Below are 8613 nucleotides of genomic sequence, written 5' to 3'. Positions count from 1 at the left end.
ATATACATTTGCAAGATCCCACCACATGGAACAAAAGGGACCGTACAGAACAAAGCATTCACAGAGTAACTTTTTAGCACCCTGTCAAATGCATTTTTAATAAAACAGATGCCTATAACAATACTAAACATTTCCTCTTTTTCTCCCCCTCATGGTGCACATCTGCCTTTGGATTAGTAGAAAATTATTGTTCATTAAGAATTCTAGTTTTTAACTAAACTGGTGGACTTTGTTTGCTTTGGCAAATAACATCACTTTAATCTTTGGTATAACAACACAAAGAACAGGGAAATGGATTTTACTGTCATTAGTATAAAAGCCCTTGCAACAGCAGAGGTTAATGGTTGGGCAACAGACTCTGTACCCTCTCTAAATATCCTTCAGAAGTGTTTGTGTATTAGCCAGTTGAACACCCCTTCCTCTTGTAAATCAAGCCCATTAAACTTCTAGGTGAATAATAAAACATACTGTACTGCAAAAAAATAATAATAATTAAGACCCATCAGGCTATTGGCTTTTCACAACACATTAAAACTAATATGCTGCTGTTCATCTTGTTGTTATAAATCATTGCAGGGAAAACTCAAATCAGAATAATTTGCAGAGAAGGAATTAATGATTCCACAAACTTAGGAAGCAACTTTGTACAGATCTACCTAGAATGCCTACTTCTGACAGTTGGCAAAGGCAATATACCAACTAAATTTGTTTTCTCTGTACTTAGAATGCCTGTCTCTCTGGTGAACTCACACCCTTTGGGGAACTAGGGTTATGGTTGTTCTGAAACGTTCACCTACAGTTCTTGTGAGCGTCAAGTGCTAGATTTCCAAGAACAGGAGGGGTACTGATATTAGTCCCTCTCCTCAAGAATCATCTTATCTACACTGGAGCAGGTTGCTGCCATAATCTGAAGACCTTATGCAATTGTGAGTGGAGTTTCTGTGGCAACAACAACCTTTTTAACTTAGTTCTGGTTATGCTCTTGGAATATATTCAAGCCTAGAAGTGAATTGGGGGAAAACTTTCTTCTAGATTTGGAGACCTAATGTAACTGGAAATGCCATGGAGTAATATATTCATAAAAGTTGGTTTCACAAGTTTCTTTTACAGCCCTTTTAACATAAAAATGGAAACCATGGACCATGTCTGGCCAAGGGTACAGGCACCCTGAGAACCGTCTCATCAGCAAACTGATTGAAATTTAACATTTCTGCTCACATGACAGTCCCTTTCATTTCAATGGAATTTGCACAGGAAAAGTTTCCAAATGCCCTTTGAGAACAATACCAGAGTGTACCAAAGCCCACAAGGGAAAGCTTTGCCATCTATAACTTACCAAGGATGCCCCCTGTGGGCCTATCATAGTCAGCAAAACTGTTGAAGTAGCCTTATCATCAGTCTCCCCAGTTGGCTTTGAGTACAATGTATTTCCCACAGTCATGCCTGATTCAAGTACATGCTGGTCACTGGTCTGTGTCTGTTCTACAAGCTCATCCATGCCTGGGGTTAGGTTGCTCAGTTTGGTTCAATAGAGCCAGTATTTTCACTGCACATCATGGATCTGTCTTTATTAGTGGTCAAGCGATCAACAGGCCTTTCAAGAGACTCTTTATGTTCACATAAAAAGTAAAGCAATGCCTTAATTCATTTACTTAAATAAAACTTCATCTGAAAATAGAATTGCCTTTCTTTTTTAAATGTTCCCAGTAGGGCTACACAGGGCTTCAGCTGATGCAAAAGACATATGAATTTGTTTTCAAAGCTGAAATATCTTTTATCAGATCCCCCCTGCCAAAAAAAAAAAATCTTTTTTATTTAAAAAATACTTTGCTTTATTTTAGTCACTAAAAGTTTCATATATGCAACTTCAAAAAAATGCCATTTCTAGGGGTCCAGCTCCTTAAGAAAGGCTTATTCAGATAAAAGGCAAATTTCCCATAGATCATGAGAATAAAGATGTTAATAATGTACAAGTACTAAGAAACCTATAGGACACCATGTGGGCAGCAACTAAGCTTTAACTATGTGTAAATCCAGCACTGGCATGAGCAGGGGGGGCTCAATTTTGCCCAAAGACAAACTGATCCTAAGGTCACAGCTGGAAATACTGTGGGTGGTCTTGCCCAATGCTATATTAGATCTGGTGCTAAGTGTTAATCTCATGTGCACTTTGAATACAATAACTGAGAATTAAGTTTTCAAACAATATAAATTTGAGAAAACACATTGTAATGTAACATTAAGCCTTTTCCTGACAAGGATAAAGTTGCTATTATTCGCAGCTCTTAGATCTGATGAGTGTTAAAAGGTACAGTAAGTAAATCTGTGAGGAGCGTACATCTGTCACTTCAATAGGCGTGCACTCCTGTTCGAGGGGTTAATGTTTGCTAATCTAGCTGGCTCTTGTTTCTCTCCGGTTCTGTGGGGATGAAAGGCTGCAGCCTTGTTTTAGAGTTTCAGATTTGGATTTCACTGAAATTCATCTTACTGCTTTTTGTAGGTGGCAAAAGAACAAGAAAGGGCCAGGAGGATACATTGACTGTTTGGGCTCTGATTTGCCATGCCGAGTGGAAGAGGGATAATAAAACATTTGAGGAATTAGCAAACGTGACCATAAAGTGGTCCCAAGTGGGAGCCATTTTAGAAGTGGTTTATTTCATCAGTGTTCTGCATTATTATATTGAGTCTTGGCTACTAATTACTGAAGACCGAACAGACAAGTTGAAGTCTTGCCTTAGAAAGCCTTCTGTTGGTTGAAGAATACTGCAGGCTTCTAAGTAACAGTGAAGTGGTTTCAAGAAGCCCGTTAAAGAGTAACAAATAGATATCTTCCTTGCTTGCACATATTTCTTGTGCAAATTCAAGCTATGCATGTTTACTTGGAAGTCCCACAAAATTTAATAGGTCTGATTCCTATAAAAGTATGCATTAGATTTGCACCTCCAGTCTCTCTCTGTGTGTGTGTGTGTGTGTGTGTGTGTGTGTGCGCGTGGTTTGGTTTGTTTTGCTCATCTTTTGTGTGCTAATGGCCTTGCACAGTGTTGAATTTGGTTCTGGAAGGTTGTGTCAATGCAATTAATATCACAATAATATGTTTCATGCATGTTCAAAGAGTGGTATTTTTGTTCCTGTACACACAGTTTTGTTTACCGTGACAAAGATGACATGCGTCAACTGTCAATGTGTATCTTTCTGAATTTGTGCATGGAAACAGATCTATGAAATACATGATTTACCGTGTATATTTACTCAGAAGTAAACCCTATAGAATTCAATAGGGCTTACCTCCAGATAAAAATGTACAGAATTGCAGTCATTTACCTCAGTCCACAAAGCACTTTCTCCCACTGAGCTAGTTGTGGAGTTCACTGGCACTCCTTTGTCCCACTTCTGTATTTTCTGTAGCATAGATAACTGGACAGCTAAGCATGTTGTGGCAAATCTTACAAAACAGTTTCATAACAGGATTTCTCAAGCCACATATTCAACAAATGTACTTTATATGTGTAGCCTGATCCAATGCATGTTTACTCAGAAGAAGCAATTTCCACTGTGTATTAAATTTTGCACAGTTCCCTAACCCCAGGCCTTTCAATAGGACTTATGCAAGAGAACCTGCAGATATTCAGAACAGGGTGAAGGGCTACATCGTATGGCTAACTAATGTGCTTCAGTTGAAAGATAATTAGCTAGGTGCACAAATAGCTGAATAGGCAGAAGTTAAACAGATATGGCTTTTCCACCAGCATATCTCCCATTCTACATCTGTTGAATTTCTGCCTGTGGTGCTGCTGTTAAGAGCATATGGTCATTGCCAAGGGACAAAATGGTGGCAATTCCAGATCTGGAACATACAAAAATCATAGGGAGCCCTGTTGAGACATATAAGTGTTTCATTGTCCCAGAATCGCACCTAAAATCTATTAGCACCTAGCATATGCTAATCAAATTCACTATGAAAAAATCCCTCCAGGACTCCATCTTAGACTGTTTCAGCTGCAGACTTTATGGCTTTATCTTTATACCAGCTTTCTGTTCATCCCTACCACACACACTTTTGCTCAGCAGCCAGCCTGATGAAGAGTTTTGCAGAACTCAATCGCTTGCTATTTTGGTCCATCTTCCTTTAGATCTGGAAGACTCAGGTTGCAATCCAAAACACACTTACTATGAACTAAGGCTCACTGAACACACTGACTTACTCCCAAGTAAATGTGCATAGGATTGCACAGTTCCAGAGTGATCCTAAGCATGTTTACTCAGAAGTATGTCCAACTTACTCCCTAGATAGGGAATTAAGCTTGCTCCCTAGATAGGGAAGCTGGTGGCTCCAACCAGATGTTTCTGGACCACAACTTCCATCAGCTCCAGGAAGCATGGTCAACATGCTACCATGGGAGTTGTCTAGTAACACTGAAAGGGGCCATAGGCTCCCCTCCCTGTTTCAAGTCCCACCTCTGCCATAAGACTGTCTGTGTTTTTCCTGTGTATAAAATGGAAATAATACCAGAATTGTTGCAAGAGCCACAATAATAAATTCTGCCGCACTGAGCACATTTTCAATGATCAAGTAATTAATTAAAGACAGCGCTCTCAGAGTTGGACATCAAGGGATGGTTTTCACAGAAGCGTTATCAGGATCTTCTTCAAGGCGACTGGATCTTGTCAAAGGGCTTTCTTTCAGCCGACTTAACAAAACTAACGTTTCTTTGGAACTGAGCATATACCTCCCACGATGGCTCTGGGCTGCTCCGGCGTCCCATGAGAATCTGGAAGACGCTCCTGGGGTAGGATCAGAGTTCCGCCAGAGGAAAGCAGCGATTGGCCAGCTCACATTCAGATGCATATCCCAGAGAGATCTAAAGGCTTCTCCTCCGACGCGACTTCAAGGGATGCTGGTTTCTTCCCCCGGCTGGTAAACTTAACAAGCTGACTCACAATCCACGTCGAAGTCACGCCGAGACTGAACTTCAGGAACTTGTAGGCCTGGGCTGGGCACTGGCTTTAACCATGGTTTTAACTGGTTTTAACCATAGCTTCTTTTTTTTTTAACTACGTCGGCATCGGGGAAATCTGGTTTCCCGAGTTTGATTTAGATTAGAAAAGCAAGAAAATTGCTCAGAGCCGATAGGTCTACTGGCAACAGCCAAATGTTTCAGGAATGGGGAACCTGTGGCCCTCCAGATGATGATAGGCTCCAATCCCCATCAGCCCTAGCCAGCATGACCAATGGTTAGGGATGATACCAGCTATAGTCCAGCAACATCTTGGGTGGGGCAGCTTCTCCATCCTGGCAATATGTGGTTCTTTCTCAATCATAAATCTAACCTCCTCGGTTGCCTCTCTTAACCGACTTCCAAATCTAGGCAGCCGGTCAATTCATCGACGTATAAGTTAAAAGCCAGACAGCTCATCAACCTTTTTAAAAAATAAGCCTTTAACTGATTGACAGTTTACTCATTACCCGTAAATAAAAGTTGATATCACTAAATCAGAACAGTTTCCAGCTCCGGAAACAAATCACTTCTGCCTCTCCCGAACGCTGTAAATTGGTTGTTGTAGTTGAGTATTATTTGCTCAGCAACTGCTCTTTTTTTGGAAAGGGGGGGAAAGTACATTGTTTCCGAATAGATCAAAGGTGCAGATGCGAATTTGGAACCCGGGCTCACTCCATTCAAGAGTAAAATTATTAATCATATTAATAGCTCACTTAAGCTGAAGTATTTAGTCTTATGAGGTGCAATCCTGTGCTGGTCTACTTAGAAGTAAGCCCCAGTGAGTTCGATGGGGCTTACTCCTATGTAAGCGCACGCATAGGATCGCAACTTGACTCAAGTCTGCAAGCGCACATACTCCGGCGATCTCCTTATGTAACAATGGGCGTGACTTTTCTCTATGTCTGAACGTCGCATGATTCCCCATCTGCCCGTCTAGCTCGAGTGTCTTTCGTTTTTCCAATCAAATGACCCTCTTAACGCTTCCAGACAAATTGATCAGACGGTTTCCTCCCTACATTGCACTCGGGAGGGGACTCTGAAGCCTGACGTGTCTTGGCAATATTGCAGACGGACATACGGAGAGACAGATCGATAACAGATTAGCTATAGGCCGACGCCTAATATAAAAAGAATGAACTCTTGCTTTGCCTTGTTTTCTTCTATTGGACTGAACCGGGGTTGAGCAGCCACGAAATGCCCTTTAATGGTTTTCCAATGGCTTCTCATTATGGGCCAGTAAGGGCTGGGGCGGCTGCGTCGGCGCTGTTGCTACTCGCCCTTCTGAAGAACTGTTGCCTCCAAAGCAGACGCCACTCATTGACATCAGTGGCTAATCTCATGGATGGAAATGGTTGCGTTTCACACCCGTATTTCTTAAAGGGGGTCTTTCCCACACAGAAGCTGACCTGCAAGCCCCAAGTGCTACGAAAGAAAAATGCACATGCTCCGAGTTACTCGACTTTATTCCCGCATCGCAAGGGGTTGGACTAGATGACCCTTATGGTACCTTTCCACTCTGCAATTCTATGATCCGACTGGGGGTATACTGCCAACATTGGCAATGAGACCAACACTAGCAGGAGACTCCGGGGTGGAGCCGGAGCACACAACTGTCAGTCATTCCAATTCAATATTCCCTTCCCGCCCCCCTTGTTGTTAAAGATCTTCTTTTAAGATATTCACAGACCCGTTTACTTTCTGAGCACAGAAGCGCAGGCGACCAACTTCTCCCGGAGAGAGCTCAGCGTAAAGGGGTTCTGCGTTTTCTATTTTTACACAAAACTGGCTGATTTGTCTTAGGCTATTACTGTCTATTACTGCTGGAAGTCTCGGGGAAAGGTGGGAAGCGGCGGATTCTGGCAATCTGCCTAAAGAGAAATCAATGAAACAAATTAATCCTTCGCAGGCTGCAATGACACAGTAATCCATCATTCAGGACTGCTTTTATACACCAAATCAGAGTGCAGAGGGAAAAGCCCAGGGGAATGTCAGAGACAACAACTTTCACCAACACTGGGAAAATACAGAGGAATCCGTTTATTTAAAGAGGATAGATTTCACTTGATTGCCTGTTTCACCCTATAAAGATTTTTTTTTTTTTTACCCCTTCCCCGACTGCTGAGAAACCAATGGGCGAATGACTATATTTCCCAAGTGTTCCCAACCCAACCCACCCGGTCTGCATCCTCAGCATCTGAACAGGCTCTTCGCCACCTGAGGCCTGGAGCAGTTGCTGTTTCAACGCCACATCCACAAGATCACACTCTTCTGCTCTGCATCACATTAATCAATCCGGAGTTAACTGCCCCGCCACCATCTGCACTCACTGCCGCTGGTTTTAGATTAGAATCCCAGCTCCACAAATAAGTGTGCACCAAAAGGGGGGGGGGGGGCTATCGCCTTTCAGTCACAGCCAGCTATCGGAGAGCGCTCAGGATGGCTAAAAGATCACTAATCCGTATTAACAAGCAGGATCCTCTGCGCGTCTACTCAGAAGGAAAGCCCCGTTGAACTCAATCGGGCATCACTCCCGGGTAAGCTTTTGACTGCAGTCCTATATCGACTGGCTGGGCAGTAAGTTCCCACCTAACTCAATGGGACTTTCTTCGGAATATACGTGCATAGTATTGCTCTGTAAGCAATCTTTACCTTGCGTCCAATCCTTCTCCAGATATGTACTGGAGAGAGCCCCATAAAAACTCCACTGGGCTGACTCAGAATCGGGGCCTTTCTTTGCGTGCTGTCTCCACCATCAACAGCGAGCAAGAGGCCAGAATCCACCCAGCTTTCATGGGGCAGCAGGGATTAAAAGCAGCCGAAGAGTTTTGCTGTCACAGAGGCTGGAGGAGTCGGCTAAGGCCTGCCTTAAGCGTTCAAGGGGCTGAAAGAGAGAGGAGCATCTGCTGCTGTTCTGAACCCACAATCGGAGCGGCAGGATTCAAAGTGGGTAGCTCTTGCAGTAGGAGGCCACGTCGGGACTACCCGCCCACTCGCCCGCCTGAACCGATGGAGCTTCTTTTGCAGCCCTCCCGCTTCGCAAGAGCACAAACAAGCGGCCTAGTCACCAAAGCGACCCCCTTACAGCTAGCCCCCTTTCAAGCGGCCAGCTCCGCCTCTGGAGCTGCGGAGGGACTGGGGCAGAAGCATCCCAGAGTCCTGCGGCTCCTTCCAAAATGCAGGCGACATCCGAGGCTGCAGATAAACACATTAGCCTTCAAGGTGCCGCTGGGACGCCTGCTTCTTCCATTTTACAGACCCACCTTTTCTTCTTCTTAGCGCTTTGCTGGTGAATTTGAAAGCGACCCCTTGTAGGAACCAGACGTTGCTCCGAGCTGTGGGGAAACCAGGGCCCACCCCCTCTGAAAGTGCCTCTCTAAGCCCTCCGTGGCTTGTTATTTCACACTCCTCGCATAACAAGCAAAGAGGGATTGATGCGTTGCTGAGGGGGATAGGAGAACTGATCTGCAAGAGTGGGAAAACAATCCCTACAGGCGGGGCCTCATGCTAACAGGATTGACAAAGTGATCCCTGCTGTATCGCCTAATAGGCAGGATTGGGTCCTTCATGGAGCAGAACAAAAACACAGTAGGCTGAGGGCTTTTTCTAGTAAGGGTCC

Source organism: Podarcis cretensis (genome assembly GCF_951804945.1).
Source record: "Podarcis cretensis genome assembly, chromosome: 11".
Taxonomy (NCBI): domain Eukaryota; kingdom Metazoa; phylum Chordata; class Lepidosauria; order Squamata; family Lacertidae; genus Podarcis; species Podarcis cretensis.
This window is presented reverse-complemented; position numbering follows the sequence as displayed.